Below are 20815 nucleotides of genomic sequence, written 5' to 3'. Positions count from 1 at the left end.
TAGTTTTCAATACCAAAAAAATAATATTGCATTAGAAACACTTCAAGAAAAAAAAATCTACATCATCTTAAGCAATTGAGAAAATGCAAATTAAAACAATTTTGAGATTTTTGTCCTGGTTACCTTCTTTGTCAACTTGATCCAAACTGGGTCCTTTTAGGAAAGAGGCAATGTCAGTGGAGAAATATCATCTTAAATTGCCCCATAGACAAGCCTGAGGTGTATATTTTTGATAGATGATTGATATGAGAAGACCCAACTACTATGGACAGTGTCCACCTTGAATAGCTCCTAGGTCTTCGATTGTATTGGAAACCAAGTTGAGAAACCAGCAAGTAAGCAGCATTTCACATTGTCTCTGCTTACGTTTCTGACAGCAGATGTTACTACCTGACTTTCCTTAGTGATGGACACTATAAAGTGTAAGCTGACTGCCACCCCACAGCCCATCCCCCCAACCCCCACCCCCACCCCGGGTTGTGGTTTCGATCATGGTGTTTATTGTAGTGCCCCAAAGCAAACCAGGACACTATGTAATCTGTATCCCTTTCGGTGACTGCTACTGTTCTGGTTTGATTTCACGGGATAGTGTTCTTAGATCACTGCTGAAAAAACGGTGAAACAGGTGTCATTGAGTCATATAGAAGACCTCTATATTTATTTCTCTGTGATGTGTTTGTAGACACTTAATAAAGGTGGTATCTTTCGTTCTGTTTTTCCACTCATTCTTTTTGGATGCTAGGACAAGAGTTCAGTTAAATGCATTTCGTACACACAACATGGCATCTAAGCATATTATTTAATTTTTTTAAAGGGTTACATAGCCTCCCTGGTGACCCCCCCCCCTTTTTTTTTAAGATTTATTTATTTATTATGTATACAGTGCTCTGCCTGCATGTACACCTGCAGGCCAGAGAGGGCATCAGATCACATTATAGATGGTTGTGAGCCACCATGTGGGTGCTGGGATTGAACTCAGGACCTTTAGGAAGAGCAGGTGGCGCTCTTAACCACTGAGCCATCTCTCCAGCCCTCATATTATTTAATTTTTAACTGTTATAAAACCTCTTGTTTGCCTATGATAATGTATCATTAACGAAGCAGTTTGATCTTACCCATTGTACCTTTGATAATGATTTGTGTAAAATTTGTGATTTTGTAAATGTACTTGTTTTTATTTATTTGTGTTTTCATGTATTACATTTATTCCTTGCATGTGTATGTCTGTGTAGATCACAAGACAACTTGTCAGTTATCTCCTGCTACCATGTGGTCCATGATACAGAACACAGGTCATCAGGCTTCCTAGCATGTACTTTTACCTGCCGAGCCGCTTCATTGGCTTGTGGGCATCTATTTTGATGAGAGAAACTGGTGAATATATCTTGCAATACTCTTTCCAAGTATGGTCAAATTTTAATGGTTGGAAAATATTTCTTCTTAAAAATTTGTTTAAAAGTATAATTTCTAGTTATTTCTTAAATATTTTCCTAAGAATTCACATAATATGCCATCTAGGATTTTCTTGAAGAAAAAGCTTTGAGAAACTGATTCAGTAGAAGTTATTTATCTAATAGATATTGCTTACTGGCAGAAAGTCATTCACAATATAGATTGTAGAGTGTCCAGGATTTGTGTTCGATTTATGGTGATTCATATTTTTAAATTCTTGCTATTGGCAATTTCAGTTTGTTTTCCATTTCTTGTTTTAATTCATCATCATTGGTGAAATTCTATTATTCTTTTCAGAAGACAAAGTTTTAGGTCTGCTGTTTTACACTGTTATATATATAATATATATAATATAATATATAATATATATAATATAATATAATATGTATATTATGAATATTTTTAGCTTGTGTGCATGCATGTGTATATGTGTGAACTTTTTTGGCCAGAGGTTGAGTTGCAGTGTCTTCCTCAATTACTTTTCCTTTTTTGAGACCAGGTCTCTCACTGAACTAGAAACTAACTTGCTGTTTTGGTTAGATAGACTGCTCAGCAAATCCTAAAGTCTGCTTTTTCCCCTAGCATTGGGAATACAGGCTTCTGCTGGCTTTTCTGTGGGTGCTGGAGGTTCAGGCTTAGTATGTCATGTTTATACAACAATGCTTTTACATAGAGCTGTCTCTCCAGTCCTTATTTCAATTTCATTTGGCTCAATTTAGCTTCATGTTTCAGCAGTTTTCAATGACTGCTCCAGTCATTGACTTTTATTACGGTTTTTTTTTTTTTTTTTTTTTAACTAACAGATAAGTTCTCCCGAGCCTGTGGGTAGTTAAGCTGCACCGGATCTTCTTCATCCATTCTTAGTATTGTTTGTTTTAAGTTTGTATTTAGTTGTTGATTATTCAAAAGTCCGTTTTGTTATTTTGAAATATGGGATTGTTTTTTGTTATGCATCTAAGGCATTTCCCTTGTTTGTGGTCAGACAGCATATACTCTGGATTGTTAAATACCTAGCTGTCGACGCTTACCTCAGCTTCACTCACTCGACACACAGTGAACTTGGGCAGCTGGAAATGTAGCTGCTGCATGGATATGAATTCTCCGTCCTGCAGAGTGCTATTCAGTACTTGTCAGGTCAATTTTGTTGAGTGTGATTTTCCTAATGATATAATTTTTGTTTTCAAATTTATTCTTACCATTAGCTATTGAAAAATTATGTCAAGACTTCTTATTACTACTGCCATTGATATTTGCTTTGCATATTTTGAAGCTCTATTATTGGATGCATATAAAGACTCTGATTTAGGCAGCATGAGCTTGTATACAACTCTAAAGTCAGCATTTACGGAGGCTGAGGCAGGAGAATCGTGGTTTCTAGGACAGTCTGATCTACACAGACAGCTGGGATGTTAATAAACAAAAACAAATATGGATTTTTTAATTAAAATGTTTTCCAATAATGTTTATTACCTAAAGGTATAATTTTTGGAGGTATTAGTTCATCAACAGGTTTCTGTGGTTTTATTTTATTATTCCTCAAGATTTATTTATTTTTTTCTCTCTCTCTCAGTTCTTGGGTCAAACTCCTTAGCTTCCCAACATTTTAATTTGAGTTGTTTTCTTATATTTAGAGTGTGTCTCTTCTAAGGCAGTATATGTTTTCTTTTATTCATCGGTACAATATTTAATAAACATTAAATTTGATTCAGGAGCATTTAGCTGATATGCAGTAAGTGCTTCAAACACAGAACGTACACAGGATGACTTTCTCATCTATCTCTTTCATGACTGTCTCATGATGAATTTAAAAGACTTGTCACTTTTGGCTATTAACAAGTTATCTCATTTTTTTCTCCTCTTATTTACTTTTTCCAGTTATAATGGAGATTTTAACATACATCTCAGTTATGTTAGTAATATCAGTTATCATTTTCAGTTATTGATCTATAGACCATTTAACTTCCTTACATAAAATGCATTGTCACCTAAGTTCATACACAGTGTTTTGACTTCTATAAACCAGTACACATACTATTTCATGCAGTAAATAGCATTTGTGTTTACAAAATTATTTCCATTTTTTAGAGTCTGCCATTCTTTCTTGCCTTTTTGTGAATTTCACCACTCCCCTATCACTTACCTTAGCTCTTTGAAGACAGAAGTTGTTCCTCCAGCCCTTTCTCAGGCATGGCCAACCTGCTGGTCATCATCAAGGTGTCTGCCGTACAGCTTTGGATATCTTATTAGCGTGCCAGTCTTCAGAGTCACTTATAGGAGAGACCACATCATCTCCCAGATGCAAATCCAGAGATGCTTTCTAACTGAAATACTTAAAAGCCTAACCAGCAAGTGGCTGGAAGCATCCACGGCAGCAGAAGCTCACGACATGGTTTGATCGTTTAAAGATTATCATTAGACTGAAGAGTGAAAATACCATTATAGACAATTAAGTGGTACATTGTTTGATTAAGATTATCAGAGAAATGTTCAGGGGAAGAGACATGACTGTGGTCTGTAATGGTAATCTGAAAAGTCAGTCAGGTCTTCTATCACTTGTACAGAGCAGGACTGGGAGCTGCTGTAATTTATTGAGCCAGGCAGATTGGATCTCCTATGAGTCTAGAAGAGCTACTGAACAGCCTTGAAATCTCTGACATTTCTAGAGCACATTTTTGACTTTTAGACCTCTAATATTGGTGTTAATTTTGAATCCCTATGGAACCTTCACCTTCCTCCGTTTTATCTCCTCTTCCATAACTGACACAAGCTCTTGTCTTTATGCATCTGTCTTTTTTGAACTGGAATGTGATTAAATTAATTGGTATAAAAATATACTGTGTGTCATGCTGTGACTATTGGGTTTAAATACAATTGCAGTAGGTTGCACTAATTAATTAATTGGGCTTTATTTTACAAGCCTGAAGTTAAGCATGCTTGAACATAATATGTAAATTTATGCAGATTGTGCAAATTAGTTTTAGATTCAAGCATCCTAGCACATAGGAAAATACACTAGATGTGGGTTGTGTTATGCAAGTAGGTTTTATTTATCCAATTGGTTATCATCTAAGCTGTAGTAAGCAGAGTCTGGGTTGCATGATGCTGATATGAACAAAGATGAACATGCAAACTTAGCACACAAAAATTCTGTCTGTTAATTCTATAAATAACTTCAACGTTTAAAGGTTTGAGATGATGTATTGATTTCGTGGGAAGTTCTTTGAGTTGGCTTTGAAGAAAGCTTTGTTATTCTGTTCTGTTATCAACATTAGGTGCATTCATTCTCTGAAACTGTATTTATGGCATGGCCATTCCATGCCTTTTAAGTATGGTAAGATCTGGGATCAGCAAGTTAAATGAGTGGGTCCCCTCAGCTATGAGTTTTGACTGTGTTTCCAGTATTAGGTGTGGATTTCCTCTTGTTTAGTTAAATGTCGTGTTATCAAAGGACCTTCTGAATATTTATGTTTATATCCAGAGACAAATACCATTCCCAGGCTTCATTAGAGAAACTTCTTTTGGTAAGGAACCACAGTGAATGAAAGCGTCCATGCCTGCTCACTGTGTGATCGTGCAGAGTTCAGCCTCAGACAGGGCATTCATACCGTCCCCTAATGCTCAAAAATTGTTGTGGAAGAACGATTGGAAAGTGTGTATGAGCCAAACCATGAGGAGAAATGTGTGAAATGCTGCCTTCTGGGCATGATACAGGCATTTGCAGCTATGATCTAGCAGGAAGCATGACTACCTACAATGGACCTACAGAAGACTGGTCCTGTCAACAGCTGATTAGGGATCTAGATCAAGCTTATGAACCTCTCCCTCTGTCAGCTGAACTATGGCCTCCTGATGGATTCCTGGGGAGGTGAAACCATTGCCCTCAGTTGTGCAGACACTGAGGAGCCACACATTTCCAACAGATATTTCCAAACCCATGGTAGCACAGATGGTTATGGTTAAACTAGTTAGGTTTCAAAGCAACAACAACCCACTCCAAAAGTCATGACGTGGGAAGTTGGCCCGATGGGAGGAGGGTGATATTAAGGATGTGAGGGAGATTAAAGAGTCAAGAGGTTACACTAATGAGGGTGCACTTTATATATGTGTGAAACTGCCAAAGGAAAAAAAATTCAGGGAAAGTTGTGCTGGTTTATGCATAATTATGCATTGTAATGATAATTGTAATTAATGTAGACTAGTAAGCTAACATAGAATTTCTGCTTAATTAATGAAAAATACATCTAGGAAACCTTACTACTGTGGCTGAAAGGACTAGAAACTTCCTTTTTTCTCATTTTACTAGAAGTAGCACAGTAGTCTTTGTAGGAATTAGCTTGTGTTTCAATCTAAAGAGCTGTTTTGTCCTTCATTCTTTTTGTTTGCTTGTTTTTGTTTTGTTTATTTGTTTGTTTGTTTCGGATTTTCGAGATAGGGTTTCTCTATGTTATCTTGGCCGTCCCGGACTCGCTTTGCAGATCAGGCTGGCCTTGAACTCGCAGCAATCCGCTTGCCTCTGCCTCCTGGGTGCTGGGATTAAAGGCGTGCGCCACCACACCCAGCTCTCGTCCTTCATTCTTGAAGGGCAAAGATGGCTATTCCATTCTCACCCGCTAGTCTTGCTTCATGGCAGAGAAAATAAAGGAAAACCAGAGGAAAAATATATTTTCTTTTGTATCCTCATGTTCTAGTGAATCTCCCATATCCATGCCCGTAGAAGGCAGCACTAATTGAACTAGAGGGTTACTTAAACAAATAATGAATTAGAGAAGGAGTACACCGAGCTGGAAAGGGCATAAAGCCAGGCGTCCTGAGAATGTCGAGTGTAGGCTAGTGAGGGTTAGATCTGATCAAGCTACAGTGTATATGAATACAAAGCCTTCAACAACAAATAAGTAATATCATTTGAATGGGCTTTCATTATCATTCAAGAACAGGGGCTCTTCTCTCTTAGGCAGATATTACATTAAAACCATCAGCTAGAGCCACAGCTGCTTCAGTTAAAGCAATCACTGCCAGAGAGAAACAGCAATGCTTTGTTTCCTTCTAGGGTTGCTGCTCTCTCAAACCAGTTTCTCTCTTCACCTGCTTTTTACATTACTTTAAAAAATTTTAACTTCCCAACTATATGAGCATATAATAGTCCGTATAACATTACTTGATTATGCCTGGAAGAAAGGAGAGGTAGCAAAAGGCTTTCAGTATGGAAGAGACATGTCTACAATAGCTTTAATCTGGGCAGGAATATTAGTAGATGCATTTTCATAGCACACACCCCATTTCCTGTTTCAGGTCTTCATTTCTCATTTTTTTTTTTTTTTCCTGCTTGGATTTCCACACAAACCCTGCTCCCTGGGCTGAAACCATGAGCTGCTGTGTTTTGCCAATTGTCCATATCTTTTCCTTTATCTTTCACCCAGATTGCCAGTCTGATCTCTTCACATTATTTTCCCTTCTGCTGAAATAATGCTGACTACAGCCTTCCTAGCTGAAATTTCCAACTGAGGAGGCGCCTCAGGAGAAATAGAAGCCATTCCTCTGCTCTGACAGCCCGTACTGAGAAATTCACCACATTCCACACCACAATGTTCAAGACCGTAGGGAGCCTCCTTTTTCATAGAAATTGAGAACAGAAAACTCATGGGAAAAAGGGGATACCTATGCGTGGATAATTTCATCTTGTTATGTGTCATCTTATAAAATAATCTCAAGTGAATATTTATTGTCCATTAGCACAAACAAAGTTGCAAATTGAAGGCCTAAGAAGATAGCTTAGGTGACACTGATAGAGAAAAGGAAGCAACACTGACCTATAGTATCCACATAAGTAGATATGCATGCATGTGCACATCATCATATGTGTAAACACACCAACATTTACACAGGTGAGTATACCATTAACCCAAAAACGATTTGATGGTAAGGAATAAAGTCTTTCAAATAATATGTAGTATAGGGTAAGTTTTAGTAAAAAGAGAACAAAACCGAGAGATAAGACATGAGTATTTCCCCCATTCTTAGCATCCCTTAGTTTCCCTTAGTATGCTTGTAAGGTTGAGGCCTCATGGTCTTTCCAGCACCTGCTGTGGTACTCCCATTGTCCCTTTTCAGCTTATGTTTAGGCAGTCCCGTTGGTGAGACTTTATGGCTATGACTTCTGACATTGCCAGGATAGATACAGTCTTACAGCAAACTCATTAATCTTTCTGTCTCCTTTTCTGTAAGTATTTTCTGAGGCTTAAGTGTGGGAGTTATTTTCTAGATCTATCCCTGGGGTCTGTACTCTTCAGTTCTGCATTTGTATTGATGGTAGATTATTGTAATGGTTTCTATTGGTGGCAGAGATGATTCCTTGATGAGGGGGTAACAATTAGACTTATCTGTGGGTTAAGGACAAATATTTAGAGTGAAGTTAGGCACTATTCTGGTTTAGTAAATTGGTGGTGGTAAATTTCCTTCCAAGATCCATGTGTTTGCTGGCTCTTGGTAACTGGCTAGCTTTCCAGATTCAGGCATGATTTTCCTTTTGTAGAGTGAGTCTTAAGTCTAATTCCTCTTGGTTACCAGCAAGGTATGTGTGTAACTACTGCACACAACACACCAACTGGTTACCTACTATCAAATATTTAGTCCTGGAAACATACATATTCATAACAAACCAGACTGAGCAGGTTATACTTAGGAATATACATATAGATATATGCATATATACATCAACAGTGATTAATTAAGAAGAGGTCATGATTTTGATAACAAAGATGAGCATGTGGAGGGTTGGGATGGCTAAAAGGGAAGGCAGAAATAATGTGATTATATTATGTCAAAAATAAAAGAAAGAAAAAAGTCAAAATCTTTTGCACATACCATTTTCTCTAAGTTAATTTTCTTCTTCAAGATTAAAGAGGATACTCTTTAATTTCATCTAATTAGAGTACTCTTAAGTAAAACTATACAAAGGATTAGGCTTCATAATGCTGTCTCTATTCCATCGTTTCCATTAGGAGTTCTCTTGTCAAAGGTTATAGGCAAAGAGAATAATTGTGGAGTGCCTGAGTTTTCATTCCCCACACTTTGAGACTCACCTCCTCTAATACACAAAGTGCATTTAGTTTTAGCTTTTAGAAGTTCTCATGTTGTCTTGACTACTGCCATGTTGGTTATGGAATTAACATGTAGGACTTGTGCCAGACCTTAATAGAATCTGCCTTTAATGATTTATATAGTGACACTACCAGAAGTCTTAACTGGGACTTGTTAATTGATTCATGCATCCAGGTATCAAACTGGTATTGAGTTATTATAAATAAGTAGGAAGAGCAGAAAATATTTTATCCAATGATTCTTTTAAAGTGATATGTAGAGTAGGGATTTCTTATCCAAAGCCTAAATATCAGAAATGCCATGTATGTTTTATAAACACTATAAGATTAATTTTTTCTCTTGTTTTATTTTTCTTCTGAACTACAAACAATGTACTTTTAGTAATCACTTGGTTTGGTACAGGGTCCTAATTAACACTCTGATGTCTTAGCTTGCACCTGTCTTAGTCATGGAAGCATAAAATGATTGTTTTTTTATTTTTTTAACCAATAGTCATCCTGAACTTATTTGGAGAAAAAGACAACGGAGGAAGGATATTTGCAAATGTGTGTATGTTTTGTGAACATGCATATACATATGTGTGTGCATGTCTATTTATGTGTATGCATGCGTGTGAACATGTGTATGTGTGTGTATTAGTTAAGTTTCCCTAGATGAAATTGATAGATAGACTATCTATCATCTATCTGTCTATCTATCTATCTATCTATCCATCTATCTATCTATCTATCTATCTATCTATCCAACTATCTATCTATCATCTATCTATGTATATCTATCATCTACCACCTATCTTTACTAGAATGGCTTACAGGTTGTGGTTCTGCTAGTTCAAATTGGCTTTCTTCCAATTGAAAAGTCAAATTTAGGAATCCGATAATTGTTCAGTTCATGAGGCTGGATGTCTCAGCTGGTCTTCAGTAGATTCTGGAGTCTTAGCAAAGCAGGATCTAATGCCAGTGAAGGAATGGACTTGCCAGCAAGAGTGAGGGCAAACAGGCAAAGAGCAAAGGTATCCCTTCTTCCATCTCCTTTTTATAGGCTGCCTCCAGGAAATATAGCCTAAATTAAAGGTGCATCTTCTCATATCAAATATTTAATTAAAAGAAAACTCTTTGGTGTATCCAATTGCTTGAGTTTTAGTTAATTCCAAATGTACTCAAGCTAATATGAAGAATAGTTATCAAAGTGTGTATACAAGTATGTGCAGGTGGGTGTATATACATGGATGTATACGTATGTGCGTTAAATGTGTATATGCATGTTTTTGTGCATATGTGTGTGCCTGTGTATCATTGTGTTGGTGTTTTGAGTGTAATTAGATAAATATATCCATATGACTATCTCAAAATATGGTTGCATCAAGCTTCTCTTGATGCTTACCTCTGTGTCCTCCTTTAGTTTATCTCACAGAGGATTTCTGCCAGGGACCAAAAGGCCTGAGGCCGACTCCCACCCATTCAGTATTTGCAGCAAACATCCTGCTGGGCCACTCATTAGGTATGCAAGGCATCCGGCTTAGTCCTGAGAAGACAGCGATCTGATCCTAAGATATTCACAGAGACATCCTGCTTTGTCTCACCTGAAAGACCCCTCCCCTTGCAAATGTTCCCGGGGCTCAACCCAGAAGATTTTGTACTTTTCCACTACTCCCTTGCGTACCCCGCCCGCCCTAAAGCAGGTTTTAAAAAGCCTGCCCTTACCTTTAATAAACGAGCTCTTGACAAGCAATTGTTCGCTTGAGCTACTGTCTCTCTCCCGCCCATGTCTTTATGTACAGGTTGCGACCCCCCTCGATCCCCCAATAACTGACCAGCTGGACTGGTTGGTGGACTAATTATCGTTACATGGATTAATTTCAGATTTCCTTATTATTGTTTTCTTAAATTATAAATACACAGTTACATTCTAGTTCTGTCTCCATATATGTTGCTTCTGAAGCTCTTATATTCTTCATTCTCCAAAGTGACATGCCCTTCAGGGGTTCACAAGATGACTCAGGCTTGGGGTCTCTCTATAGCCTTGGAACATAGAATAGGTGCCACGGGAGTCAAATAAGCAATGATAATATTAAATCATTTTAGCTTCATCTTCTGACTTCAGAGAGAAGAGACAGGTAGGAGGTGGATCTAATAAAATGGACAATGATTTATTCAATCATGCCTGAATAGTAAAACCTCCATAAAAGCCCTGGAGGACAGAACTCAGACATTTGGGGGATGGGAGGACATTGGAGGTTCTGGGACAGTGGAGAGGGCAGTGATGTTCAGAGGCATTTCTCTATTGTGTCTCCTCAATATAGATGTTCTTTGCTTGGACTTTCTGTAATAATGCCTTCCTTCAAAAGTAAAGCTATAGGAACCTATGATATATTGTTGGTTGATCATGGGCTTAGGAGGTCTGGGCTCATTCTAGCACCTGTTATTCTTTCAAATGTCCCCAAAGGTTCTCATGTTTGATAACTTTATTCTTAGTGTGATGTTCTACAGGGGTGTTTGAAGGTAGAGCCCAACTCCAGTTCTAATCTAACTTTCTCTGCTTCCTGGTCTGAATGTCATGGATGAATCTGACCACTACACAATCCATTTGCCATGAGCGGATGACTACTTCTGCCACTGGGCCTTCCTTACTATGCTCGCTTGAAATTCCTCTGAAACTGTTAGTCAACATAAGCCATCCTTTCTTCAATTTGCTTCTGTCAGACATTCTGTCACAGAGATGGGAAGAGTCACTAATCTGGCATTGGAAGTGGGATAGTCATGTGTTACCAAGTCTTTTGATTTGTGGGCTCTACTGCTTATCCTTGGTAGATAGTGTCAGAATGGAGTTAAATTGTGGGGTGACCAGGTAGGACACATAGAATGGAAGATTTACTTAGTGTGGGATAAAGCCCCAAATATTCAGTATCATAGATATGAATACTATTAAATACAATTGAGAGAAAAATTGCTATTTTTTTCTAAATAAGTATCAAAGCCCTTGTAAGATTATACATAGCTTTTGGGAGAAAAATTCTTTGGTGTCCTTGCCCTGCTACTCACCCTGCCACTCTGTGTGTTCCTGTTGACGCCCTCTTATCCTCTTTGGCCAGTTGGGTGATAATGCCAGTGCACTATTTTATAATTACCAAACTAGTGAGGAGTCCCAAATATTAGCCGTGCTCCAAAAGGGAAGGACAAGTAATTAAGGCAGTTTTGTAAAAGTTCCTGTTTTCTCTTGAGTGAACTGGAAACCATGCCCATCACTGCTGTAGAGCTCCTCTCCACAAAAAGGATTCCTTTCTGAAGGAAGCTGGGGGAGGGGCAGAAGCAAACATCCTTTTCATGGTTGGCATGGAGATCTGCAGATGCATGCTGGGATGCTGTCAGGCTTGTCACTTACTGGATTGGTCTAAGCTTCTGAAGTAGGCTACCTGGCATTTGACATCCTGTATGTTTATGTCATTTTGACAAAAAGCATGTGTGACACTGAGGAAAATAGTTGAATATGCCTCAGTTAGAGCTTCTTAGGAGTCTATTTTTAAAGTATTCCATGTAAACATATTTATAGGTAATAAAAACATGAGTCAGTGGGGCAATGAGGTGGCTCAGCAGCTAAAGGGAATTGCTTTTGTAGAACTGAGTTTGGTCCTTAGAAGCAAAGTGTTGAAGGAGAGAACCAACTCCTGAAGTTGTGCTCTGACCACCGCATGTACACTGCGGCAAGTCTTACTTCTACAGAAATTGAGGGGGAACAGTTATTTAGAAGAGCATGGCACACATAGCAGTTAATGCACTAGATTTTAAAGAGAAAGCAGATCTACAGAAGACCAAGTGACACACAGGCATGCCCATATGGCCTCCTCTTCCAACTCCTGCTGTGCCAATGTTATGTTGGTGTCCATTTATCTTTGGGTCTATGCTAACTGTCTCTTCCCTGTGTCTTATTTGAGCACTGCTTTTCCTACCAGTTCTGTGGAGACTTTGACCATCTTTGTACACAATCAAATTGGCAGAAGAGACCACAGCATTGATAACTTGGATCTTCTGAGGCCCCATTACCCTCAACCATGAGAAAGTGGATGACAGAAAATTGTGCTCCACAGAAGGGAATCCCGAATCCTTTGGCTGTTCAGCATTTTCTCATGGTCTTGTACATGTGAAGCTAACAGGCATTAGCATCTAATATCAGCAATTAAGTTACACTTAGGATCTCAAATTCTCTGCAAGCATATTACGTACTGAATTCCAATTGCTCTATATACTGTTCAAAGTGTGTAAGGAGTTTCACAGAGCTTTCTTTTACAGTTATAACTAGGTATGGTGGCTTACAACTGTAATACCAACATCTGGGAAGTGGGGCTGACACTGAAGGATTGTCATACATTTGAAGACAACATGGGCTAGATACTTAGTTACAGGATAGGGCATTATTCAGTTGACAACTGTAGAATTTTAAGTAGTGATAAATGATTTAAATCTGCCTGGAAGAAAGAAGCATCCATTGTTAATTAAGGAAGACAGACAAGAGTTTATTTATGCTTTGCAAAGACCTCTAAATGCACATACTCTTTTCTTTATCTGTCTGTTCACCTTCAGCCAAGGCATGCAATAAAACATGAACTAATCACAAACCCAAGACTGACAATATTTGTGTTCAGATTTCCTGTCAGATTTTATTGATTTGAATTCTGTTTTGCCATTTCCTTTCTCTTGTGCAAGAGAAAGTAGAAAACAATGACAGACATGCCATGACAGGGACTAGTGACTTCAGGAGTTAGTGAAAGCGCTAAACTCTGGCTTTTCAAGGTTGCATCATAATCCTTGAATCTATTCTTGGAATCATTCTTTTCTGGTACAATTCTATTGGTTCAGTTCACTGATGCATAAGTGATTCTATGGTCCCCTAAGAAATAGTCCTGAAGAGCTATGGAATTGACAGATGTTCATTCACTGAAACCAAAGCAAAGAAATATTTTTATTAATTAATTTACTACTAATACTGCTATTCTTGTGTGTGTGTGTGTGTGTGTGTGTGTACTAACTTTTAGAAAAAAATTTCTTCTTAGAAAGAAGATACAAAAATGAAGCAAATAATTAAAAAGAAAAGGTATTTCTATACATAGTGTTTGAGTTTGGCAGAATTGCTTCCCATTTTGGGTAACTGGCCTGAATGTATTGTTTAGACTAGGGATGCTAGACAGTTAATATAAAGAAATAACAAACAAAACATATGCTGGGCAAGGCAAATGATCATTTTTCTGCATCCTCAGCTTTTATTTTTAACGCTACCAATCTTTCCAGCTTATTCTTTAACTTTTTTGCACCAAAAAACCCATTAATACTTTTCATTTCATTCCTGCTAACTTTAACCAAAGGCCTTCGAACTGCAGCGTTTTGCTATTTTTCTTTCCAGTCTTCTTCAAGTCCTTAGTGTAAAACTTAATGTACTCTTCCATTTTTATGGGCCTATCTGACTACTTTAACTCCTTTCATGGGGAGACTGGCAGTGAAGCTGAGGTTCTAGAGTCTTTGCCAACTTAGATAAGTCATCATTTCACTCTTTATGGAAGTAAACTGACCAGGGGTATAGAAAACATAAATGTTTTTCTTGTCCCTAGAAACCAGATCCCCAGGGGAAAATGGGGCTGAGTAGCTGCCTATACCTGGGCTCTGTCATAGGCATTATTGGCTTTCAGTGCTGGCATAGTCTGGCTGACCTTTGTCTCCAGCCTCTTCAATGCCTTCTCTGTGCTCTCCTTATGATATTTCTTGCTTGTTGTTTCTTTTTCCTCTGTTACATGGTGAAGTGACATCTCACGCCCAGGAAATTTCAGTAATAAGATGCAACTTGGAAATATGTCACCTATTACAACCTGACCCAAGCACTGACGTTATTCCTCTTATTTGGCTTTTCTGAGGTAGGGAAGGAGCAGAAATGGGGAATCCATGGATGTCGCAAAGTAGAGAAGCCCTCTGTTTGAACTGATTGACTTATCAACAGGAATGGTGTTGTTTTTTAAACATTGATTTCACACAACTGCTGTAGACACAGACTGAACAAGTCAATCCTCCTTCCAGCGAATAGCAGTTAACCCATTTTTACAGATAGGAGGCCTCTCAGTCCAGTCAGTATTATACTTCTTTTAATTGTGTTTTCAGGGCTGACCATTTGGCATTGGGCAATCAATTGGTGCTCTCTTCCCCAGGGAAAACCACCTCTCCCGTTCTTAGCTGCCCTCAAATACCTATAGTCTTCTTTGCAGAGTTGAGGCCTCAAGAGGGTTCCCCTCATTCCCTTTGGAATGTTTATTGGCATGCTTATTTGTTCAGTGCATGTTTGGACATAGATAGTTTTGATGACCTTTTTCTATCGAGGCCGATGGGTGTTCCCTCCAAGATCATCTAACAAAGACCCTAATACCAGACTTGAGAAGTCCTTTTGAGCCAGTCGTGGTGGCACATGCCTTTAATCCCAGTACTTGGGAGGCAGAGGCAGGAGGATCTTGGTAAGTCTGAGACCAGCCTGGTCTCAACACAGAGAAAGCCTGCTTAAAAAACAAAAAAGAAGTCCTCTTTTGAATTGCTGACCAGGGCTATCTAAGAGGTTCCTTAAATGTATAGCCTATTGTTGTTACTTTTGGTTACTCCAGAAACAGGGCCTGGATACCAATGAGCAGGAACTGACCTGAATTCCTCTTCCTTGAGGACCACCTTTTATTGCATCAAGTTGCACCAGGATGCTTCCTAAGGGTGGAGACAACCAACAGTCCTGCCCAGCTATGATGCCTACGAACCACGTCAGTGACCAGTGTGGCATGTTAATCCTAAGGATGCAGGAATGACATGCATGCCTTGGCCATAATTAACAGCTCTGAAATTGGACTTATGAAAAGCTCAAAAGAGGCAAGCCGTGCCTGGTGCTAGAAACCTAGCTAATGACCAAGTTAAGTTATGGTTACTGGAGGAGAGTCCACAACTACTAATTTTCTCACTGAGGATAATTGCTAACAACAGTCTTTAAACATTTCTCTATATAACCACAGATAAGCGTAGACTTTATCCCTCATCAAGGAAATTTCTCTTTGCAACTGACTTAAGGGAAAAATATATAGGAAATTCAAATTTCAGGCAAAAGTTTCCCCAGATTGTATTATCCCCCTGTTATGAACATTACACACTAGAGGGGTAAATTTGTCACCATAGAAAAACTTACATTGGTCTATCATAACTGCTGAAAGCACACACTTGACTTAGTGGTTTAGCTTGAATGGTGCATTAGTTAGTTTTCTCATTGCTGTGACAAAATGCTCAATACAAGAAGCTTAAGAAGAGAAAATGTTACCAGCTCACAGTTTGAAGGTGCAGTGTATCATGGCAGCAGGAAACAGTTGATCATAGTGGATCCACAGCCAGTAAGCAGAGGGAGGTGGATGAGAGACCCCAAGTTGTTTTCTGATTTTAAATTAATTTCTTTTACTTTTCAGATTGCAATATAATTATGTAATTTGCCCCCTTCTCTTTGCCTCCTCAGATGGATCTTTCAAATCATTCCTTCATTTCTCATTAATTATTGCTACATGTGAATATATATATATATATATATATATATATATATATATATTGCTAAACATAATCTGTTCAGTCTGTATAATGAATGATACTCAAGTGTGTATCATCATGCCTGACCACTGTATAACCAGTTAGTGTGCTCATTTTTTCTTGAGTCTGACCCCAGCTAGAAGAGTGGTGTTGCTTGTACTCAGGGTGGATCTTCTAATTTCAGTTAGATTCTTGTAACACCTTCATAGACAGAACCAGATGTTTGTCTCCCAGGGGACTCCACATCCCATCAATATGTCAATCATGATTAGCTATCATGAGTGGTATGCAGTCTGTGGATTTGGTAGCCTGCATGATGGTGTGTATCTACCATTGCTGTAACACAGATAATAGTTTCATTAATGTAAGATGCTGCTGTACTTTCTGTCTTATTGCTCTCCATCTCTCCAGCTTGTGGAAACCACTGTTTTATTTTCTTGTCTTTGCAGTTTTGTCTTATCCACGATGCCACATTGTTGGTTCATGGGTTTTTGTGAGAATACATTTTAAAAAATTTTTTTATTAATTTATTCTTGTTACATCTCAATGGTTATCCCATCCCTTGTATCCTCTCATTCTTCCCTCCCTCCCATTTTCCCCTTATTTCCCTCCTCTATGACTGTTCCTGAGGGGGATTTCCTCCCCCTGTATATGCTCATAGGGTATCAAGTCTCTTCTTGGTAACCTGCTGTCCTTCCTCTGAGTGCCACCAGGTCTCCCCCTCCAGGGGACATGGTCAAATATGAGGCACCAGAGTTCGTGTGAAAGTAATACCCCACTCTCCACTCAACTGTGGAGAATGTTCTGTCCATTGCCTAGATCTGGGTAGGGGTTTAAAGTTTACTGCCTGTATTGTCCTTGGCTGGTGTCTTAGTTTGAGCGGGATCCCTGGGCCCAAATCTGCCTATCATAACGTTCTACTTGTAGGTTTCTAGGACCCGCTGGATCCTTCTACTTTGCCATTCTCCCATGCTTCTCTCATCTAGAGTCCCAATAGGATGTCCTCCCCTCTGTCCCAGTTTCCTGGTAAGTGAAGGCTTTCGTGGGACATGCCCCTTGGGCTAGTATGCAGATATAAGTGAGTATATACCATTTAAGTCTTTCTGCTTCTGGGTTAACTCACTCATTATGATCATTTCTAGCTCAATCCATTTATATTTTTTATCTCTCTTGAATTGATACCAAAGAAAATAATTACTAGATGTGTTGGGAAGGCCATGTTCAATTTGGTAAGAAGTTGTCCCAGAAATGAGAGAAAAGGGAGTAACCAATTAGGAAGGGCCATAGATTATTGAGATTTGGGTCACAGCAGGTCCTATGCATGTCAGTCTGGGTAAGTTTATATATGTGTCAGTACAGTGATGTCTGGTAGACACTGTCTGATTGGTATCATGCACCCCCTTTGGCTCTCACAGTATTTCTATCTTTTCTCCCATATAGTTGCCTGAGCTCTGAGTCAGGGGCACTGGATGAAGACACGCCATTTTATATCCCCACAAAGAATGGCCAACAGTACTCTATATCCTTGTGAGCATTTGACATTGTCCATACTTTAGATTTTGGCCACGGTAAAATGTGTGTCGTGGTGTCTCAGTGCTTTGTTTGCAATTCTCTAGAGCCATCGAATAGTATTGTATTTTCAAAGCTCTATTCAGCACCAGAGAATCTTCTCTGCTCAAGTATCTGCAAAGGTCTTTGGATCAATCTTTAATCCTTTTATTATTGTCTTAGTGTATCTTAAGATGTCCTTGTATATTTCAGACAATAATTAAATATCACATGTATCTTTTCTCTCAGCCAGGGTCTTTTCATTCATTCCCCTGACATGTTTTACATGATAAAATTGAAGTTTGTTTTTTTCCCATGGTCATGATTCTTTGTTTACTTTGAAAGCTGAAAACTGTACCCAATATTGTTTAGGCTTCCCTACTATCTTCCAGGAATTTATAGCTTTGCTTGTATATTTATGTTTGAGACTGGTTTTTGAGCTAATATTTTGAAGGACATGAAATCTGGCTCAGAATTATTTTCTTACATGTGGCTATTCAATTGTCCCAGCACTATTTGTTGGAAATGCAGTCTGTATTGCTTCACTGTAAATGGCACCTGAGTCAAGTTTTATAGTAACTTGTATTGAAAGTGTGTTTGTCTTATTCAGTGATTATTTTTGATTTTTTAAATTGAAACAAAGGATTTTTCACACAATATAATCTGTTCATGCTTACCCCTCCCTTCCCTACCTCCCTCACCCTTTCAACTCTCTCTCTCTCTCTCTCTCTCTCTCTCTCTCTCTCTCTCGCAAAACAGGCAAATAAAAAGACAAACAAACAAGGATCAAACAAATGAACAAACCAACAAATAAAAGAAGAAATAAAAGAAGGAGCATGGGACACCACACACACACACACACACACACACACACACACACACACACACACCCCATAAAAATGGAAACCATAATATACAAGCAAAAGACTAGAAAGATAAAAAAAAAAAAAAGATTAAAAATGCCCAAAAAAGCAAACTGAACCAAACTTTCCAAGTATATCTTAGTGTTTGCTGTGTGGGGGCCATCTAATTTTCGGCATGAGGCCTGCCCTTAAGTGTGGTTTGTATACCCAATGAGACTCCTAAGGAGAAACTTATTTCTCCTTTTGAGTGCTTGGCAGTTGGATATAGCTTCTAGTTGGGAATGGCCCACTTTCCTATTTTGGCACTGAGTTCTTACATGCTTTGGACTTGTGCAGGCTATGCATGCTGCCATAGTCTCTATGAGCTCATGTGTGCATCAACTCTGTTGTGTCTGGAAGACGTTGGTTCCTTGGTATCATTCATGCTCTATGGCTGTGTATTATGATGATGATGATGATGATGATGATGATGATGATGACGACGACGACGTCGACGATGACCACCACCACCACCACCACCATCATCATCATCATCCTTAACACAATTTCCTGAGCCCTGAGAGAATTTAATGGAGACATCTCACTAAGGACAGAGCATTTCACTCTCTATACATTGTCCAGCTGTGAGTCTTTGTAGTAGTTTCCATTTACTGCAGGAGGAGGCTTCACTGATGATGGATTAGCAAGACGTTGATCTCTGGGCATAGATGAATGCTCATAAAATTATTTTGTTGTTATAGCCCTTTAGTAGAACACTATTTACATTTCCTCTAGGTTCATTCCCTATGTAGTCTCAGGTTCTTGGGCATCTGAGCAGTGGTGGGCATGAGTTCCATCTCAAGGAGTGAGCCTTAAATACTATCAGATAGTGATTGGTTTCTCTCTCCCACATTGTTGTGGCACTATTGCTTCAGCATAATAAAGGGGTTAAGGATCAGTTTATAGCTTGCAGGCAGGTCACCATTGGAGATCAAAGAGCTTGGGATTCTCTGTCTTCTCTGGCAGCCTGCAGAGTACTTTATAGTACTCTAAACATGAACACTAGTCAATTGGGGTGAAATCTCTACTTAGACACTGGCTCAATATGTTCATGTTCAATAAGATATGTAGGTGCTGTTTTCAACAACAAGGCCTTATCATCAGCTTGTGGAGAGCAACCAATACCCTTGAAATAGCCAGAGTTTTTTGGGTGTCTCCAAAGGACCCCTTTGGCCAACAACTCAATTAGATGCAACCCACTCTAAGATTGCTTTTGTTAATTTTTATATTCTAAATCACATTTGTGAAGAAGGAGAAATTTAATTCTTAATTTCTCATTATGTAGGTCTTTTCTTTCCTTATCTTGGTTTGGGACTTTCAGCAAGATGATCAAGAGGAATAGTGCAATGGGAAATTCTTAGCTGACTTTTATTAATTCCCCTTCCATCAAAAAAAAGTAGTGCAGATATTTATAGTCAAGTTGAGCCTGCAAGTTAATGAAACTCTGAGATTAGTTGGGTCTGCAATAGGAAGAGAAATTTCCTGAGGGAAAAGAAATCTAAGATGAACAGATCTGGATAAGGTGATTGTAACAGACACATCATGTGGTTATGGGAGCCACATGAGTAAACATGTTATCTACAGTTGGGAAAATCAGCATACAGAATGGGAGGGAGAGAAGCAAAGCTAAAGGAGGCTGCTAATTTAGAGTAGCAGGCATGAAGTAAAAGTTGGAAGCTGGTTAGGAAGAGCTGCAAATCTGTGATGTTGACTCATGGATTTATGAGTTGATATCATATGTATTGGAGGGAGTTGGGAGCAAGTGAATGCTAAGTAGTTTTGTGAACTGTCTTTAGAAATTTAGTATCTGTATGCCCACTAAGTATGGGCAACACTTAGGCTTCCTAATTTGATTGGAAGTATGTAGTTAGGTTAGTAGACTTCATCTGGATGGAACATGGCTATCTTGGAGTTCCATGGATACCTTTCAAGGTCATCTTAAAAGTTACTTTCAAGAGGCTGGAGCGTTAACTCAGTGGTTAAGAGCACTGTCTGCTCTTCCAAAGGTCCCAGGTTCAATTCCCAGCACCCACATGGCAGTTCACAACTGTCTGTAACTCCAAGATCTGACACCCTCACACCAATGCACATAAATTAAAAAGTTAAATAAAAATATTTTTTAAAAATTGCTTTTAAGTCTTCACTTTCATTTGGTATTTTCTGAGAAGTAACCTGCAAATTTGCCATATGAATTCTCAGTTCTTACCTTCCCTTTCACTATGACTTGTTTCTTTT

This window comes from Acomys minous (assembly GCF_964271855.1).
Source record: "Acomys minous genome assembly, chromosome: 4".
Lineage (NCBI taxonomy): Eukaryota > Metazoa > Chordata > Mammalia > Rodentia > Muridae > Acomys > Acomys minous.
Note: the sequence above shows the minus strand (reverse complement) of the source record.